Source organism: Chionomys nivalis, chromosome 4 (genome assembly GCF_950005125.1).
Source record: "Chionomys nivalis chromosome 4, mChiNiv1.1, whole genome shotgun sequence".
NCBI classification, from domain to species: domain Eukaryota; kingdom Metazoa; phylum Chordata; class Mammalia; order Rodentia; family Cricetidae; genus Chionomys; species Chionomys nivalis.
In genome coordinates, this window is record NC_080089.1 from 33,671,064 (window position 1) to 33,691,452 (window position 20,389).

Sequence of the window (20,389 nt, forward strand, 5' to 3'; positions counted from 1 at the left end):
GGATTGTTGTGAAAGAGGGTACAGGAAGATCCTAAGAGTCAAAGACAGGGAATGACCACAAGGAAACAGTATTTTCTGGATACAGCAGGGAAGCCACACATATGAATTCATAGCTGTTGAGACAGCATGAACAAGACTTACGTAAATTAATTCCATGAGGAAGAGAGGACTTGGCCATGACATCTCACCCCAGCTTAGGAGACATTGATAGCTGTTGGTAAATGGAGATTGCTTTCTTTAAGGGTTCTTCTCTTAATGGGTCCACAACCCTCCAGTGAAGTCCACACAAACAAGAGTCTATGGGCAGCACAACTGGATTTGAATCTGTCTCAAAAAAACAAGAAAAAGAGAAAAAGAAAAAAGAAATAAGTAAATAGAGGATACAACCTAGTTAGGTGAACTTCGAAGGGGATGGATCTGGTTTGAGTTGGGTGAATATGATCAAACTATATTGTATGAATTTCTCAAAAAATTAATAAAAAACCGAGGGGATGAGGACAAAATTTGACATTTAAAAACCAGTGTCAATACTAAAAGAGTTCGGGGATCACTTTTACAGTCAGAGCCAAAGCAATCAACCAGCCTACTGACCTGGGAGGCAGCATCCCAGAGCAACCTTAAAGCATCTGCGGTTGCAGGGTGACCTTGAGAAAGACTCTCCAACTCCTGAAGATGAAGCTATTCGCATCTCTCTGCCAGCCTAATCCACCACACAGCCCTGGCACAGGATGCAAGAAGAGCTTAGCTTTCCTCCTTCCCATCTGGGGGGCCCTGCGGGAAGAGGAGGATAAGAGCAACTGCCAGCTGAGGGGCAACAGAAAGGTGAGCAGAAAAGGGCAGTGTACCACCCAGGCAGACACAAACCCCTCTCCTCTGTTCCTCTCAGATCCCTTTCCATCAACCCCAAACGACAAGGCACCAGCGAAAAGTGAGTCTGTGGGATCACGGGGCCAGGAAAACACAGCGGTGCTGAGCAAGGTGACTAACCTCATCAAGCCATCACAAATTAAATACTGTCTGTGCAGGAGAGTTCATCCCAGCTTGCTCTGGGAACGGGAAGCCCGAATTTTTCATGTTCCAGCCAGATAAGAGGCTGAAAGCCAGCCAGCCTGTGCAGGTGAGAAAGAGATGCGTGAACCACAGGCTCAGCGGGCTTTGTGTTAGGTTGGCGACTAATTGCCAGTAGTACGCACTGGTCACTCAGGCAGGTCACTGCCCGCCATTTCGGTGACACAAACATAGAACCTGGTAAATTGATTGAAGGCTCCTCTCTTCCCCACTGAGCCGCAAGTGCAGAATAACCAGTCACTGATGAACCAGCTAGCCCCACTGGGCCTTTGTCTCAGCACCCCGGAAGGGAAGGGTGCTGTTAATCGGTGCTTCATTCCGGAGAGAGCTGAGAGCAGGAGGCTTCATTAAGTGTGGTCTGTGAAGTGCTCTAAGGTCAGGCCACGAAAGCTGAGTGCCAAGTAGTAACTATTATCATTAATTAATGATTGTCAACAGAATTATTTACTCTGTGTTTTCAGGTCCAGGAGGTACCTGGTTAAAAAAAAAAAAAATACGCCCCCGCCCTGTATTCAATCCTGCTCTCCCAGCGTGTCAGCTGTGGCCTATAAACAGGCTCATTCTTTCGCATCTTTTTTGCTTGTTTGTTTGTTCGTGACCCCTGTTCACCTTCCTTGGGTCTCTAACTCGAGAGCGAAGTGTTTAGTCCCAGCTTTCACTGTAGACACAAACAGCCTCCCATACAGAGAAGCTCTTCTTAATGTAAATGTAAGCAGGGAAGTGAGAGAAGGACCTCAAACAAAATACCTGCTGCCTTGGCCTGGAATAGGAAACAAGAAGTCCCTTGGGGAGGAAAGATGCATTTAATCCTAAGCAGAACAGAAAGCCGAAATACGGAAGTATTTCTGCTCAGCCGGTTTCTCCAGATCCGCCATCATGACCTCTGAAAAGCAATGACGGCACCATCAGAAAGAGCATGGGGAATTCTCAGAGCCACTTAGCCTATCGACGGGACAGGACTCCTCTTTTCCTGCCACCTCCACCCCACACAAAGAAAAGGCCAGTTCCACTTTGATTTCCCCCTTCAATTAGTTAGAATAACATTTGTATAGAATCCCAGCATAGAGTGTGCCTCTGAGATTAAGGAGTAGCAGCTCAGGCATTAGGGAACAAAGCAACCCCATGGAACAATGCGTACCTTCCCATCTTGGCTGCCACCTGGCGCTCAGCACACTGGCATCTGAATCAAGGGCATTGTGGATGCAAGACAAGAGAATCCCCAGCGAACTGTAGCTTTTATGAATAAATTGTACTTGCCAAAATTGGCCTGTTGTTTGTGGACATTGATTTATTTTCTCTGATTCTTTCTGATTGTTAGATTTTGGCTGGTGCTTACTGATGTGAAAAAGCCATCTCGTATTGCTGATAAATCTAAAGATAACGGCAGAGGTCAAAATAAAATGGGAAGGAAAGGAAAAGAGGTGCGCTAGCTGTACAATGGTAAGAAAAAATTTATATGTAAACAACAAACCTCCGTGCCCACTTCAATGGCACTTCACCCCACTCTGTAATTGGGAAATTAGCTGGGCCATTTGTTGGTGTGTATTTTTCTTCTAGAGTGAAGGGGAGAAAGTGGGGCAGGAAGGAAGGGTTTTGTCTGTTTTGTCTTTGCATGGGCTCAAGCATTCTTGCCAGATTCCTCTGTCAGTCCTTTCCGTGTTGCCTTGAACTCTAACTCTCTCTCTCTCTCTCTCTCTCTCTCTCTCTCTCTCTCTCTCTCTCCCTCTCTCTCTCTCTCTCGGTGTGTGTGTGTGTGTGTGTGTGTGTGTGTGAAAAATTTTAGCAAAGCAATGCCCTGGAAAGAGCACATCTGGAAAGAGCACAGCCCTTGCACTTGCTTGGAATGAACACCTAGCATGTTCAAGGTCATAAAGACTGAAGAAGTCAACACCTCCAAGGTGAACCAGAGGTTCTCTGATTCAGTCTGCCTTAGTGATCCTCTCCAGTAGAGTTTCAGTGTCAAGCATGCATCTTTTAGCTATGCATGCATGCATGCCTCTGTGTGTGTGCACATGCATGTTCATGCACGTGCATGTGTGCACATGTGCATGTGTGTATGTGTGTTTGTAATGAACTCAATTTAACTTCCAGGTAAAAGATCCCAGCCACAAAAGAGGAGATTCAGAGAGACGTCAGGGCATGGTGGGCGGGTGTTCTTGATTGACTCTGACTGTTTCCACCTTTGGATCACAGCTCTTGGAACATTACACCTAAAATAGGTCAATGGGGATTTGGGATAAAGTGGGATAAGCTTTACTTAATTATCCCAATGAGCAGAATGTCTGTGTTTAAACCCTGAGCTGGATTTAATCACAGAAGATGAGGATATCCTCCAACATCCACAATCATTTGAAAATTGACCAGAGGGGCACTCTCTCCAGAGAGCGAACATGCTCAGTAGTCGGGAGCAAATGCAGCAGTTGTATAGAAGTCTACCTTACAGGGCTCAGCCACGTGCTGGCTCCTTGTGTCATTTTAGGTAGCGACCCAGCAGACAAAATTAAAGGAACAAGTGCAGGCTCTGATCATTTCTCCACATCCTCCCTGCCGGCTTGGCCTGCTCAGCAGAACAAACCTCAAATCCAATACAGTAGAGACAGAAGGAGAGGCAAGTAATGTCTGTAGTGCCTGGGTGGGGAGACATGAATAATCCAAGGCACAGAAGAGCATGAGAGATGTTTTAAAGCTTTAGCCTAAGACACACTTTGTATTTATGGGTAGTTTTACTCTTCAATAATCTCATATGAATGAAGTACAGTGTAGCCCACCTCCTCGGGCAAGCACTGCTAAAAGGACTAACTTTTGCCCTAAGTCAATAGCAAATTGATTTATTTCAAGATCAATTTGAAAGCTGCTAGAGAAAACAGTTTAGATTCACCTCGGCTGACAGTTCAAAAAAAAATAGAAAAAGAAAAAAGAAAAGCTTTCTGTTGCCTTAATGAAGCTAAGAGATCAGCAGAAAACTTTCCACAGATTTGTTCCCAATCATCGTCCACCCTCACTCAGTCACAAAGGTCCTGAACGTAGCAGACCTAGTACTGAAACTCTGTCACTAGTTCCATATCTGCCTGATGGCTTAATGTTTAAATTGTTTCATTTGCCCATTTGCCTACATCCTGTTTTGTCAGACCAAGAATCAGACTCACTTAAACATAGTTGTTCAAGACCCTCAAAGGTGCTATGATTGCCTTGAACAGTGGCTGATGTGTAACAGTTGCTTAATAAGTGTTGATGATAAAATGAATTCATCTGAAAAGTATTTGTTGGTCACCCAGTATCCACAAGGTATTGAAATATTTGCAAAAGTTCAAGTCTGCACCTAGGAAGGCTTCAGGGGAATGGAAGATCAGTTGAAGACAGAATAAGTACACAAGGAAGGTGAGGTAAATGGGGTCTATGCCATGGCCTCAGACTATACACTCAGCATACACAGGCAGGAAGGACTAATATGAGTCACCAAGGCAGATGACCTGGGTTTTAAAGCAAGCTTGGAGCTTTGGCAAAACACAGTTGGACTGGAATTTCAGAGAAATGACCGCTGAGTATCCATGATGGTAGAAATGACCAAATCACAGCCACACACTGGTGTCTACGTTGGTTCCTAGATGAACTGGTGAAGTTCAAATACAGATTCTTTCTGCAGAATCATCTTACTGGTCTGCTTCTAGAACAACTGAGCCCATCACCATCTAGGAATCAGAAATAAGGTACCTTGACGAATCACAGAATCAGCGCAAGGCAGATGCAATTGCCGAATTTCAAATCCCAGGTACTACATAGTTGGAGACCCTGAATTTCCCAGATCTCACCCACTGCCTCCCCGAGGGGCCCTCGGAGAGACCTCAGAGTGACAGATGCAGCGCTTTCTGCCAGACTTTCAAAGCAAGAACTGCACTTCTAAGGTGAGAACGGATATGAGAAATTTCAGCCTCAAGAGCAATTTTCCCTCAAGGCTGTCATGAGCACCTGAAAGCAAGGGTTTATAATGGAAGTGCCAACACAACTGTGACTATGCTGTGAGAGACTGTGACACTGTCCTCAAGTACAAGCGCTATAATAAGAAGGAGCATTTAAATGATGCTTGGAAGGACATCCAGGGAATGTAGTCATTTGTTTCTAGATCATCACCTCTCCCAGTCTGTTCCATTTCCAGATAAACAGATGTGCAAGTTTTAGGACAAGGGGATTTAGTGCAAGAAAAGAAAGTTTCATGATGGGAGAAAGATCAACTATGAAGGATACTGGTCTTTGACTCCAGGCAGCTGCCACAAGGAGGTAGTGATAACCCTGGGGCTCTGTGAGAATTCACCAGGGTTCAGTCCCCTTCTGGCCAGCCCTCGAGCCTGTGAGCACAGTGCAGGCATTGCCCCAGAGCCACCCCCATGCCACCCCAGTGACACTTAGACACAGTGGAATAGAAGAAGCTCTCCTATTAGGCAGCATCAGCATAAAATGCAACTCTGAGAAGAAACTGTGACTGATGTTTGCACAAAAGGAAGTCTTCTTCTGTGACTTTATAAGCTCCTTGAGCAGCCTGCTTCCATATGCCAAGGTCATGCAAAAATTCACCAAATATTAAGAAGAAGGAGGAGGAAGAGGAGGAGGAGGAAGAGGAAGAGGGAAGAGGGAGAGGAAGAAGAAGAAGAAGAAGAAGAAGAAGAAGAAGAAGAAGAAGAAGAAGAGGAGGAGGAGGAGGAGGAGGAGGAGGAGGAGGAGGAGGAGGAGGAGGAGGAGGAGGAAGAGGAGCCACACAGAATATTAGGTAGCAAAGACTAATAGAAAACAAAAATTGACCCTCTTATCACCAGGAAACCACATACAAACATGCATACACATCTGTGAGTACGCATGTCAACACAGGTATGTTTAATTCAAAGCTACAGGTCTCTATACCATAAATTCCCATGTCTATACAAATAAACTTTTCCTATATCAGAACACTACAACAAAAAAGCTATTAGTTTCAATCTTTCGTTCATGCTAAGTGGAGGCAATTTAGCTAATTCTTGCATGACTTTCTTTCCATTAGCAGAGTTCCAGTCCTCTTTCAATGGCTTGCCAATTTTAAGGATCACAGAACCCCGTCCTCTACTTGCAGCTGCAGATAGTGTTTGCCAAGGTGTGTTCGATGCCCCGGGAATGATGGCACATCCACTTTGGAAAGCCAATAGTGAACAATGCCTTGAATTTTTAGAGCACACTTTTAGACAATACTGGCTCTGAGAAATCCGGTAGAAAAGAAAACACACACTTTGCCAAACACTCCTACTACAGTCTTTTGCACCTCAATTTTAATTATATTCTTAACATTGAAATTATTTATAAGGATGTGTAGAAAATTCTGATGTAAAGTTAACTTGTCAACTCTATACAAGCAAACCATAGAGGTGAGCAGACGTTACAGAGCAAGCTTATAATACAAGAGAAGCTGTATTACTCTTCTCTCACGACTTGCTGGGTCAGCATCACTTCACGCCCCTATAGGGAAGCTAGAGAGAAGTGAAGATGCATTTGCCTATCTGACATTGGAATAGTTTTAGTCAATGCCATTAGCAGTAAGTGAAAAGCTACAAAGTCCAGTTTCCTCTCCACATGGATGAAGTTTTTGAATTCCATCTCTTACTTCTTATCCCCTTCAAATGGCACCTGGTAGAGAAAAATTATTTTCTACAGGTATAGGTGTGAGATAACCTTGGCCATCCTGGGTCAGGAAATGCTGTTGAGAGAATTCTCAGCCCTGATAGGCATGGCCTCAAAATAAACAGAACATTATAGTGACAGCTAGGTCTCAGAAGACTATGGCAATGGAGCTGATAACAATGTCCTTAGAGGAGGGAGGTTCCTGGATCTTGCTGAAACTGAATCATCACCTCCTGCTGCCTCCCAGGGGTGAGTAAGCGTGGCAGGTGTCAGAGTTACCTTGGTCTATGACTTTCTTTGTTCCTGAGACTATAAAAGTTCGCATAACTGCTTCCATGCTGGGATGAGTTATTACAGGTAATTCAAACCCCTTTTTCCAGTCCATGGTCACTCACATTTGGCTCAGAATAAACTTCCAACTTTTCCATTTGTGTGGTTTTTAAATTATGTTTATTCATGTGTGTGTGTGTGTGTGTGTGTGTGTGTCACCCTGAGAGTGTAGTTGTTAGAGGACAATGCAGAAGTTGGTTCCTTCCTCCCTGGGACTAGAACTCAGGTCTTCAGTCTTGCTGGCAGCATACCTTTCCCCCTGGAGCTGTCTACCTTGCTGGACTGAGAACTGAGTTTTATGTTGACCATAGAATATACAGAAAGATCTCTAAGGCAGATCTGATTAGGAAATCTATATTTTGCTAGCAACTTCTCCTTAAATTTGTAACTTAAAGGTATTTCTATAAATTGTATACACGCCCTGAGGGAGGGATACACAGCAAGCTTGCATAGACATTCTTTCTCTAACATTAAGAAGGATCATATTCTTTTCTAGTAGCTTCTAGACGCAGGACTCGAAGTAGAGCAGAAAGTACTAAGTTCCAGGAAGTTGTTGGGGAGGAACAAATGGGGACATGCTAGATGTCTGCAGAATAGAGGCAAGAATGAGATGCCAGGTACCTGACATGTACAAGACAAATCGTATTGGCCACTTTTAACCAATGTCTGAAAAACCCCATCCCTTTTCCTTTTTAAAACAAATAATCATTCCTAATTACATAATAACACAGATAGTCCTTAGCTTACAATGGTAAAGACTTCATATGTTGAAAATACTGGAAATTTGGATTCAATGTAGCCAACCCTCAAACATCCAGGTTTGCCTTAAATACGCACAAGGTTTACATTCACCTATATTTAGGAAGAATTATCTGACAACATGGTTAGTTTGGTCAACTTGACACAAACTGGATTCACCTGGGAAGTGGACACCTCAATTAAGGAATTGCTTCCATCAGATTGGCCTATGAATATATATGTAGGGCATTGTTTGATTAATGATTGGCATGGGTGGACTCAGCACATTGTAAGTAGTGGCACTCCAGCAAATGAGCCTGGGTTTTATGAAAAAACAAGCTGAGAAAACCAGTAAACAATGTCCCTCCATGACCTCTGCTTCAGCTCCCATATCCAGGTTCCTGCTTTGAGTTTCTGCACTGACTTCTCTTGATGAAGAACTGTAACATGTCAGCCAAATGAACAACCATTTCCTCCCCAAGTTGCTTTTGGTCTGAAGGTTTTGTTCCAATAACAGAAAAGCAAACTAATATAGACACAAAGATTATTTTACGTCAATTTTGGATTTCTTGTATAATTTACTGAGTGTGTGTGTTTCAAAATGGGCTGGAAACACATCGACTAAGCTGTTTATGCCTATGATTACATGGCTGACTGGAGCTGTACTCACTTCTGCTGCCCAGCATCCCAGGAGAGATCATTCCACATGTCAACATCCTGGGGAAAATCAAAATTCAGAAATTGGAGCATAATTTCCATGGAAGGACTATGTGTTGTTTCTCTAGCACTGTAAAGAAAATGTGAGTTGGGGGAGCATCTTTAGTTTCTAAACCAACACCTCTTTTAAAGAGGATGATTGCAGGGTATAATGTGCATACAATACAAGAATTTATTTTTTAATTGTTTTTCTTGAGCTATATATTTTTTTCCGCTCCCCTTCCTCCCTCTTCCTCCTACCCTCTCCCCATGGTCCCCATGTTTTCAATTTACTCAGGAGATCTGTCTTTTTCTACTTCCCATGTACATTAGATCCATGTATGCCTCTCTTAGGGTCCTCTTTGTTGTCTAAATTCTCTGGGGTTGTAGGCTGCTTTTTTTGTTTTGTTTTGTTTTTTGTTTTAAGTCTAAAAGCCATTGATAAATGAGTACATATGATATTTGTCTTCCTAGGTCTGGGTTACCTCACTCAATATGATGTTTTCTAGATCCATCCATTTGCCTGCAAATTTTAAGATGTCATTTTTTTTCCTGCTAGGTAGTACTCCATTGTGTAAACATACCACATTTTCCTTATCCATTCTTTGGTTGAGGAACATTTAGGCTGTTTCCAGGTTCTGGCTATGACAAACAATGCTGCTATAAACATAGCTGAGCACATGTCCTTGTAGTACGATTGAGGCTTTTACACCCCTAATCCTCCATAAGAGACTGAATTTCAGCGTTCTGAGTTCCCTCTCTGCTCCTCGGAAAGTCTTTTCTTCTGGGTTCTATCACAGGTGTGTGTTTGCTCACCTCCAATAAGTGTGTTTCAACTGCTGATTCTGTCTGTGGTATTTAAGATTTCTCCACTGCTACCTGTTGCACTATGAATGTTTCCTGTATTTTAATTCTTTAATTGACAGAAAAAACAAACCTGTCCCAGACTCATACACCCTACCATTTCATGACCCCAAGACCATATCATCATGTACAGTTGTGCTTTGGAACTAAGGAAGAGTCTCTCCCATGTTAAAGGTAGGACATTTTGCAACAACAAGTTGCTCAAAAACTATTCCAATTACTAATATCAGTAGTGGTTGTATAATCATCAACCACTTTGCTGTCTGAACTAGACATTTAGGATGCCATTCTACAGATGGTAATCCATCAGAATCATCTTTGTATTTGAAGGAATCCTCCGTATACGTATTATTCTCAATCTCCAGACTTGTGTTCAGGAGTCTAAGTAGCATACCAAGGTCACTGCTACTAGGTAGGGGAGGAAGACTTAAGCTCACAGCTCTGCAATTGTCCTCACCCCCCAGCTTTTGGCTCTGCTTTCCTTACTTCCACTCAGTGAAATTCATTGGCCCCTGGAGGCAGAATTCCCCAGGAACCTATAAGCTGTGCACTCGTGGAACACATTATCAGGGTCCCTTCTCTGAGCACAATAGGCTCACCTGCATGCCACATAGACTTGCAAATTGAAGAATCTGCTTTGATCTTAACTTTCAGTGGTGCCTTTTGTGCTGTGCTTACATAATCACCACATTTCTCAGTCACTTAAGAAATTTAATGAGGCCAGATAAGTTTTTAACTTGCTTTCCATTATTTTTTACTGGAAAATTCCTTTCTCTCACCAACTCTTTGGGTAGGATTTTTTTTAGCACTACAAGTTTTATTTGACAAGTCCCTAGCTCCTATTTGGTCTGGCCAGCTCCAGCGCACTGGTGTGGCTTCTGTCCCGTTAAGATACACACCCATCTCTTTTTCCACTGGCCCTCCAACGTGGTGATGATTGTTTTACACAAGAATGACTCAAAGTTGATTCTGGACTATTATACTTTAAATGAATCTCTTCAACCCACATTGCTTTCTTTGAATGAAAGACTTGACAGCCTCTGTGATGGCCATTCTTAGTTGTCGACTTGACTACACCTGTAATTAACTAAAATGCAAATGACTGGGCACACCTGTGAAGGGTTTTTCTTAATTAAATCATTTGAAGTGGGAAGATCCACTTTTAATCTGGATCTTGGAGGTGGAAAAGACAAACCTTCAGTACAGATATTTTGAGGTGGGAAGATCTGTCTTTAATCTGGGCCACATCTTCTGTACATAGTTTATATAAGAGACAAGGAAAATGAAAGTCTCTCTCTCTCTCTCTGCCTGCTTGTTCTTGCCTTCCTACCAAGTCCATTCCTTCTCCAGCAGTACAGTCTACTTCTCTGGGGTTTCAGCATATACTGAAGACCAGCTGAGGCACCCAGCCTTGTGGACTGAACAACTTCCGGGGTCTTTTGTGTATAGGCATGCACCATTGGATTAGCTGGAGCACAGCCTCTAAAGCATTGTAAGAAATTCCCTTTCTGCATATAGAGATTCATCCTATAAGTTCCACTACTCTAGAAAACACTAACTAATAAATATTTTGGTACCAGAAGTAGTTCTAGAACAGCAGAAGCATAAGGATGAATATTTAAAGTATCTGGAATGGGCTTTCCAATTTGCTACTCATAGTCACTGAAGCCTCTTCTGGAAGATCAGAGAATACTGAAAGCCCACGACATGAACTATTTTACCAGCTTAAAAAGACAAATGTATTTGATTTCATCTGTAATACATGATTTTCTTGTATCCTGATTCAGCAATTGTGAAAAGCAATAGATTTGGTGACTCTGTGTGTAAAACTTTTGACATTTTGTGGGAAAATAAGGAAGATGAGGAATGGCCAATTGCTTCTAGAATCTCTGGATAATTTGGCAAAGGAAAGGAATGAGGTCTGTAATAAAATTAGCCAACTTCTAGCATCTCTGTGATAACACTAATTGGCCCCAGATTCACAGAAACAGTCTATAAAGTTTTGTAAGCGTGCTCTGGAAGAGAATCCCCTCTCCAGCAGCCACAGCTCTTTGCTTTGGAAAATCAAACTGAAGCGCCCATTATAAGGTTGGCTGAATTACAGAGAAAATTCAAGTCCTAACTTTGAAGCGCATTAATTGGTAAAAAAATGGAATCCTATAATTTGGGATGTCATACCTGTAACTTGGGAAGGGGATTGTGGGAGGACCCTAGAGAAGGAAGCTAAGAAGGACAAGGGTGTGTCTTACCTGAGGGAGTATCTTTCCACCCTCAGACAGAGATTTACTCACACCCCACCACATGAAATATTGTTCTTTTCATCTTTGACTGAAGAAATTAATCCTCCATTGTCTGCTAAACCAGCAGTGACTTTCTCTGAAGGAGATGGCAGAAAGAAAATACTCAAGGTCCACCAATATTTGCATCTAGACTTACTACAGCAAAGCAGGTGCCTAGAAAGGAGGTAAGAGGCATAGTCCATACAGAGGTGCCCTACACTACTGAAAAACTTAATGGGTTGGCAAATTCATTCAAGCAGAAGTCTGGGGAATATGTGTTAGAATAGACTTTAAGGGTGTGAAATAATGATAGAAGAAAAAAGCAAACAAACAGAAACCTAGATCAGGCTGGGTTTACTGATATGGATCCTCTGGAGGTTCTATGTTTCATATGGAAGCTCTCATGGTTTAAAAAGGTGTCAAAAGTTTGTTTAAATGGTTGGCTGAAGCATTTGTCAAAAGATGGCCAACTGAAAAAGAGTTAGAGATGCCTGATATCCCTTGGCTTAGTGTCCATGAAGGGATTTTAAGGCTCAGGGAAATTGCAATGCTAGAGTGGGTACACTGTGGAAACCTAATCCTCCACAATCAAAGGCCCAGAAGACATGCCCTTCACTAATCCTGTAGGATGAAAACTGGTGAAAGCAGCACCAGCACATTTGAAGAGCTGTGTTGTTACCCTTTCTCTTATGTCAGACCTTGGGTTCGTAGACTTTGTTGCTCAGTTGGATGAATTAGATGTAATGGGTTTAATAGGGCCCCTAAGTACCAGGAACTAGGTGGCAGTACTGAATCACCAAATGGAAGGTGATCATAATTATAATGAGAAGCATAGACAAAGTGATGTCCATAATGGCCTGACCTATGATGGTCAGCATAGGCAAAGTGAATTTTACAGTGGCATGATTCACATGGACCTTTGGTACTGGCTAATCAATCATGGTGTTTCCAGGCATGAAACAGATAAGAAGCCTACTTCATTTTTGTTTGATCTGTTTAAGTGGAAAAATTCTCAAACAAATGCAAAGAAAGGCTATGATGGATTGTGGCAAAAGGGAATCTTGTCCCATAAACCAATTTCTAGACTTTAGCCAGTTTGTAGACCTAGGAGTCCTTGAATAAAGAGACAGCCTGGTACCCCTGATGAGGGACCTTGGTAGAATAAGTTTTACTATTAGTCTTTCCTTCTCCAGAAGGACCTATAACATTTTATAAAGGTAACTGTATACTGAGAGAAAGCAAACAATCACACTTTCTGGAGTCTACTAGATACTGGTTCTGAATTGAGGCTGATTCTGGGAGATCTCAAGAAATGTAGCCTTCCATTAGAGGCTTACAGAGGTGAGTTGATTAATAGAGTTTTGGTTGAAGTCCAAATCACAGGAGTTCCAGTGGGTCCTCACACTCATCCTGTGGTTGTTTCCCCAGCCCCAGAATATTTAATTGATGTAGATATAATAGAACTTGTCATAATCCTCACATTGGTTTCCTGACCTGTCAAGTGAGGACTATGATGGGAAAAGTTAAATGGAAGCCTTTAGAGGCTCCTCCACCAAGGAGAATGGTGAATCAATAACAGTATTGCATCCCTGGAAAAATGGCCAAAATAATGACACCCTCAAAGGCTTGAAAATGCAGGGGTGAGGTGGTTCCTACCGCATTTCCCTTTAGCTCTCCTCCTATTTAGCCAGCATAGAAGACATGGATCTTGAAGAATGACAGTGGATTGTTGAAAACTCAACTTAGTAGCACCTCCAATTTGCAACTGCTATATGAGATGTGGCATGCTCGCTTGAGCAGATCAGCATATCTCCTGGGTACATAGCCTACAACTGTTGAGCTAGCAAATGCCATATTTTCAGTATGGCCCAGCAGAAACAATTTGCTTTCGGTTGGCAAGGCCAACAGTATACCTTTACAGTTTACCTCAAGGTTGTCATAACTCTCTATCCCTGTTTCATAATTTAGTTAAAAATTATCTTGATCATCTTTGTCTTCCACAAAGTATTACATTTATTCACTGTATTGATGGTGTTGTGTTGATTGGACCAAGTGATCAGAAAGTGGTTACCACTTTGGACTCATGGTCAGACACATGCGCATCAAAAGATGGGGGAAAATCCAACTGAAATTCAAGGGCTTTCTTAGGTATCCACTGGTGTGGGGCAGACAAGATATAGTCCTTCTAAGGTGAAGGATAAGTTATCCTTCTGGCTCCTCCTAGCACCAAGAATGAGGCTGCTGTGGGAGCTCCTTCCACTCCTTCAGCCAATAGCCTTTAAACAAAAGGGGGAGGTGCTGTGGGAGCTCCTTTTGCTTCTTCAACCAATAGTCTTTAAGATACCAGCTCACTTGGGTGTGTTTTTAAAGGCTATTGGCTGAAGGAGAGGAAGGAGCTCCAGTAGCAGGAGGCACAACTATTAGTGGGCCTATTTGGATTCTGGAGACAGCATGTTCCTCATTTACACAAGTGTTGCTCCAGCCCATACACCAATTGACTCAGAAATCTACTAGCTTTGTGTGGGGCCTGGAACAGGAGAAGGCTGTTCAACAGATCCAGGCCTCCAAGAAAGCTGCTTTACCACTTGGACCATATGATCTGGCAGAACCAGGACATGAGGTGCCAGTGCTGGATAGGAATGCTGTTTGGAGCCTTTGGCAAACCCCTAAAGTTGAGTCAAAGGAGAGACGTTTGTAATTTTGGAACAAGGCTCTACCATCATCTACAGACAACCATTCTCCCTTTTAGAGAAAATTCCTGGCCTGCTATTGGGCTTTAGTGGGAACTGGACCTTTGACATTGGGTCACCAACTTACTATGAGACCTGAGCTACCCATTGTGAGTTGGGTGTTATCTGACCCAGCAAATCATAAAGTAGGATGTGTACAAGAGCAATATATTATCAAATGAAAGTGATACAACATGTGATTGAGCCCAAGTATGTCTGAAGGCACAAGCAAATTACATGAAGAAGTTGCCCAAGAAGTTGTTTGGTTTCTAGTCTTGTTACAATGCCATCTGATGCCAAGCATGCACCTCTTGGGGTGTGTCCTATGATGAGTTGACTAAAGAGGAGTAGACTAGGGACGAGTTTACTGATGGTTCTGCACGTTATGCGGCCACCACCAAGATGTGGATAGCTGTAGCATTACAACCCCTTTCTGAGACAACCCTGAAAGACTCCAGTGAAGGAAAAATGATTTGCCATCGGCAAAACTTTGGGCAGTACACATGGTCATACATTTTGCATGGAAAGATAAATGACCAGATTGTGATTGTTCATTGATTCATGGGTTATAGCCAATGAATTTGCTGGATGGTCAGGGACTTGGAAAGAGCATGGTTGGAAAACTGATGAGAAAGACTTCTGGGGAAAATGTATGTGAACAGATCTCTCCAAATGGGAGAGTGTGACGAACTTGTGTCCCATGTAAATACTCATCAGAAGGTGACTTCAGCTGAAGAGTCCGATAATCAAGTAGATAAAATGAGCCATTCTGTGGACAGGTGGCCTTTTCCCACATTCATTTCTATTACTAGCCAGTGGGCCCATGAACAAAGTGGCCATAGTGGCAGAGATGGAAGTTATGCCTAGACTCGACAACGTGGACTTCTGCTCACCAAGACTAACCTAGCTACAGCTGTCGCTGAGTGCCAGATCTGCCAACAGCAGAGACCAACATTGAGTTCTGAATATGTTACCATTCCATGGGGTGACCAGTCAGCAACTTGTGGCAGTTTGACTACATTGGACCACTTTCTCCTTGAAAAGGACAACGTTTTGTCCTTACTGGAGTAGATATTTACTCTGATTATTAATTTGTTTTTCCTGCACATAGTCCTTCTGCCAAAACTCACCATACAGGAACTTAACAAAATACCATATCTACTGTTATCATTTTCCACATAAAAACTCTATTCCCAGTCAAAGAAAGAAGTCAGTGGGCCCATGATCATGGAATCCATTGGTCTTACCATGTTCCTCACCATCCTAAAGAAGCTGGCCTGACAGAAAGATGGAGTGACCTTTTGAAGACACAGTTACCACACCAATTAGGTGATAGTAGCCTGAAGGGCTATGGCAGAATTCTCCAGAAGGCAGTGTATGCTTTGAATCACCTTCCAATATCTGATAGTATTTCTCCCATAGCCAGGATTCACAGAACCAGAAATCAGAGGTACAAAAGGGAATAGTTATACACACTATCATCCCCAGAGACCCACTAGGAAAACTTTTGGTTCCTGTTCCCAAGACCTTAAATTCTACTGGCCTCGAACTTTTGGTTCCAGATGGGTGAACATTCCTAATGCCACAGCAAGCATTCCATGGAGCTGGAACTTCAGAATTCTTCCTGGCCACCTGGGGCCTCTGATTCCCCAACAGAAAGGAATGACAGTGTTAGGAGAGGTGATCTAGATTACTGTGGGGAAATTGGATTACTTCTCTATGATGGAAATAAAAAGATTATGTCTGAAGTATAGGATATCCTTTAGGGTGTCTCTTGGTGCTATTATGCCCTATGACTAAAGTCAATTGGAAGCTACAACAACCTAACCCAGGCACAATTACAAAGGGCACTGACCTGTCAGAAATGAGGGTATGGGTCACCGCTCCAGGAAAAAATCCAGGATCTGCGAGGTGCTTGCTGAGGTTGGAGAAAATATGGAATGGGTAAGACAGGAAGGTAGTGACAAATACCAGCTAAGACCATGTGACCAGCTGCAGAAATGAGGATTATAATTGGCATGCATGCCTTTGTCTCTGATGCATTTTGTTAAGAATGTGCTTGTAGAGATATTTGTGTTTTCTTTCATCAATTCTTATCATGTGATGAAACAACAGTTAAAAGGTTATCAATGGTTATCATATTTAAGTTTGCAATACTAAAAGAATGACCTTCAGATGACATTGCCACCTATTCTAAATTTATAATGTGGTTGTGGTTGTATGAGGGATAGTTATATCATGTTTAGGTATAATTATGATCTGGTTTCTGTTTTATTTGGAAATTAAATATGACATAAGGGAATATGATTGTGTGTCGGGTTGACAAAGGGTGAACTCTCTCTCTTTGTCTGCTTGCTCTCTCCTAGATAGCAAGTCCATCCCTTCATTGGCATTAGAACATACTTCTTCGGGATTCTAGCATATGGTGAAGACCAGCTGAGACATCCAGGCTCAAGGACTGAGCAGCTATTAAATTCTTGAATCTTCTGTTCATAGGCAGCCATTGTTGGATTAGCTGAAGCACAGTGATTTTAATAAATTTCCTTTCTACATATACAGAGATGCATTGTATATGTTCTATTTCTCTAGAGAATCCTGGCTAATATAGCCTCAGAAACAAAATAGGACCTAGGAGACAAATGACCTAGAAGACTTCCTTTTTCATCCAATGCCGTGGATGAAGAAGCTACATTGTACTCATATAGTGTTTATCAACTACAGACAACTGTATCCCCAAAGGAACCTTTCACAATGTCTGGAGATGCTTTTGGTTGTCACAGTGGAGATGTTCCTGGCATCTGGTTGGTTAAGGCCAGGGATGGTCTTCTAAATCCAATAACACACAGAGAAGGTCTCCTTTCCTGAACAGAATTATCTGGTCCAAAATATCAATAGGTTGAAAAACTCTGTATTAATATGATATTCTGGAAACCGTGGATATTTGCAAAGCACTTTAAAATTTACAGAAGGCTTTGAATATGTCCTTCCACTTGGTCTTATGACATTTCTCTGAAGTAAAGAGAGCAGGCTTCACAATATCCACCTAGCTGACGAAGAATCGTCTGGAATGGTGGCACAAATGCAATGTCAATACTTGTCCCTGGGTCCAGGACAGAGATTCTCCTCTAGATCTCAGCGCAGTCCATATATGCCACAGCAGTCTCCTCCCAGAAATGTTTATGCAGTTACAAACTCTCCCAATGATTTAGGAAAATAACTGGAACTAAGTGTGTATTTCTACCTCAATAATATGCTAGAACCTAATAATTTGAAGATTGCAAGGCATATCTTATATAAATTAAAGCTGTACAGTTTATATTTTGAATCTGTGAATACAAACTTATTAGCAAGCACCCACTATCTGCTGGTTGCTCCCCACCCCCACTTCTGTAACACTCCTGATTGACAGGTAGGAGAAGTAGGGATAAGGAATTGGGTTCAGGTTAGCCTCCCACACGGGCCAAGGCCTTAGGAACCAGCTGGAAAACTTTCTAGGGTGCACAGAAGTTAACTTCTGGTGAGTGGTTTATGGCCAATGGGCCTAGGCCCCCACCTGTCTCTTCCACAACTGTGCCTGATTTAATGGTTGCTACTTAAATTCCTGGGTTTTGTTCCTCTGAGACTAAGGTGTTTCCTTAGACACACCAAAACCTCTGCAAAAGGTATGGGGACAAGCTCCACAGCTTTCAGCTCCAAGGTTTGGCTAAGCATGACTCAGATCCAGCAACCTTGTACCCAACTCCTAAGCAAGCTTGGCAGGCCTCGGGGCATATCTGGAGACCACCTCCCCATTGTGAGGGCACCAAAGACCTGTTTATCATTGGGAGAACTATGCTTCTAAGAGCTTCCATTCAGATTATAGCCTCTGCTCTGGGCCCTCATTAGGAATTCATAATGCACATATTCAACAATGACACCTTCAAAAGAAAGGGGATTTTTTTTGTTTGTTTGTTTTAGGTAAAATGACCACCCTATGTGCATCAACAAGCAAAGTGGCTTTCTTTATTTTGTGATTTGTTTTGCTTTCCTCTTGGTGCACAGGAAGCTATGTGTCACTGGTAAGTTTTTATTCAAGGTTGATTATCAATGTAAATTGATCAAAAGTGAGATGCGGGACACAGTCCCCCCCACCCCAAGAATAAGAAGTCAACCAAGATAAACTAATTAGAACCAGAACAGAATGTGGCATTCATTGAACCAGAGAGCAGGCCACATGAAGTCAGACAACTGGGGTCTGGTCCTTTCCCTAAACTCTTCCCAGCTGTGCAACTTGCGCACGGGCTGAGGCTGTATTGTCCCTCTCCACATGATCGAAAGCACAATAGCAGCTGTATCTCAGTATGATGAGCAGAGAGAGGGGCCCAATCACTGAGCAGCACAGGGTTGGGCACACAAGCAGCACACAATCCATCCCAACTCTCACTGTTATTTCTGTTTTGTCAATCATGAAGTAGGAAGAGGGCTGACATTTTGTAAGGAAGAGTGTGCAAATTTATCGGGCTCTCACAACCGTGGTACCATTAATCATTTCTCAATTAAAAATGTGCCATATATTTTGATCATAGTCTCTCCTTTCCCCCAACTTTTCCCAGATCCTCTCACCTGCCTACCCACCCAACTTACTAATTTTTTCTGTGTGTCTCTCTGTCTCTGCCTCTGTTTCCCTCTCTCAAAAAAGAAAAACAAAAACAACAAAATATGAAAATTAAAACGGATTAAACAAAGAAAGAAAACTAATAAGACAACAAAAATACCAAGACTAAACAAAACAAAATAACATGGAATCTGAATTTGTGTTGCCGACTCTTCTGAGCATTAAGCCTGCCCTAAAATGTTGACATCCCAGGGACACTCCACTGAGGAAAGCGGATTTTCTCTTTTATGGCAGGTATCAACTGCAAATAGCTTCTTTGTTAGTAGTGGAGATTTGAATTCACTTCCCCTTCTCAGTGCTTAAAATTATTATGGTTTGAACCTATGCAGATCTTAGTCTCTGTGAGTTCGTATGTACATCAGTCCCATTAAGTCCAGAGGACACTGTTTTCCTGCACTTATCCACCATCTCTGGTTCTTACAATCTTTCTGTCTCCTCTTCCACAATATCCCTGAGCCTTGGAGTGAGGTATGATAAAAATATCCTACTTAGGACTGAGTGCTCTAAAGTCTCTCACTCTCTGCATGTTGTCCAGTTGTGGGTCTCTGTGTTTATTACCATCTACTGCAAGAAGGAACTTCTCTGATGAGGGTTGAGTGGGGCAGCACTGATCTGTGGATGGAGAAATATATCATTGGGAAATCATTTTCCTGATGTGTTCTGTTAGAAGAATAGTAGTAGTAAGTTTTCAGGATCTCAAATCCTAAAGTAACGAACTTGGAGCTTTGAAACCAGGAAATGTGTTTTTAATATTTTTATATTTGTTTCTATGTGTATGTGTGTATGTGAGCATGTACATGGAACAAAATAGGCAAATAGATGCTAGTGAGAAAATAGGTGTTGGATGGATGGATGGATGGATGCATGCATGCATGCATGCATACATGGATGGATGCATGGATGGATGCATGGACAGACAAAGAGATAGACCTAGAAACATTTTATTACATAGTGAGATTGTGGGAACCACTTTAGTAATGATTACTTCTGATATTATAATTGGTAAGACAGGGCAAGAAGAAAGTTATAAAAAGAAGAGAAATCAACCTGAATACAGGCTATGTGGAGACTTTGACTACTATGTCCTGAAGAGTCTGAGATTTGATGCTACTGAAAGAAGATCTCTGACACCAGCAATAAAGATGGGGAGTCTCTACAGAATACCCTGGATATATATGTATCTCCATGAGCTGGGTCAGACCACAAAGAAACAACTTTAAAATCCACGAGCCAGGACTCACAGCACTCAAGAATGGTTTTCTAATTTGAAAAGGCACAAATTAATCCCTACCTGTTGACGGGCAGTGGGGGAGGGGCTTGAGAACGGCTGGGAAACTGATCATATGGCCCTTGTCAGCAACGAGAGTTGAGACATATGAGACCAGGATGAC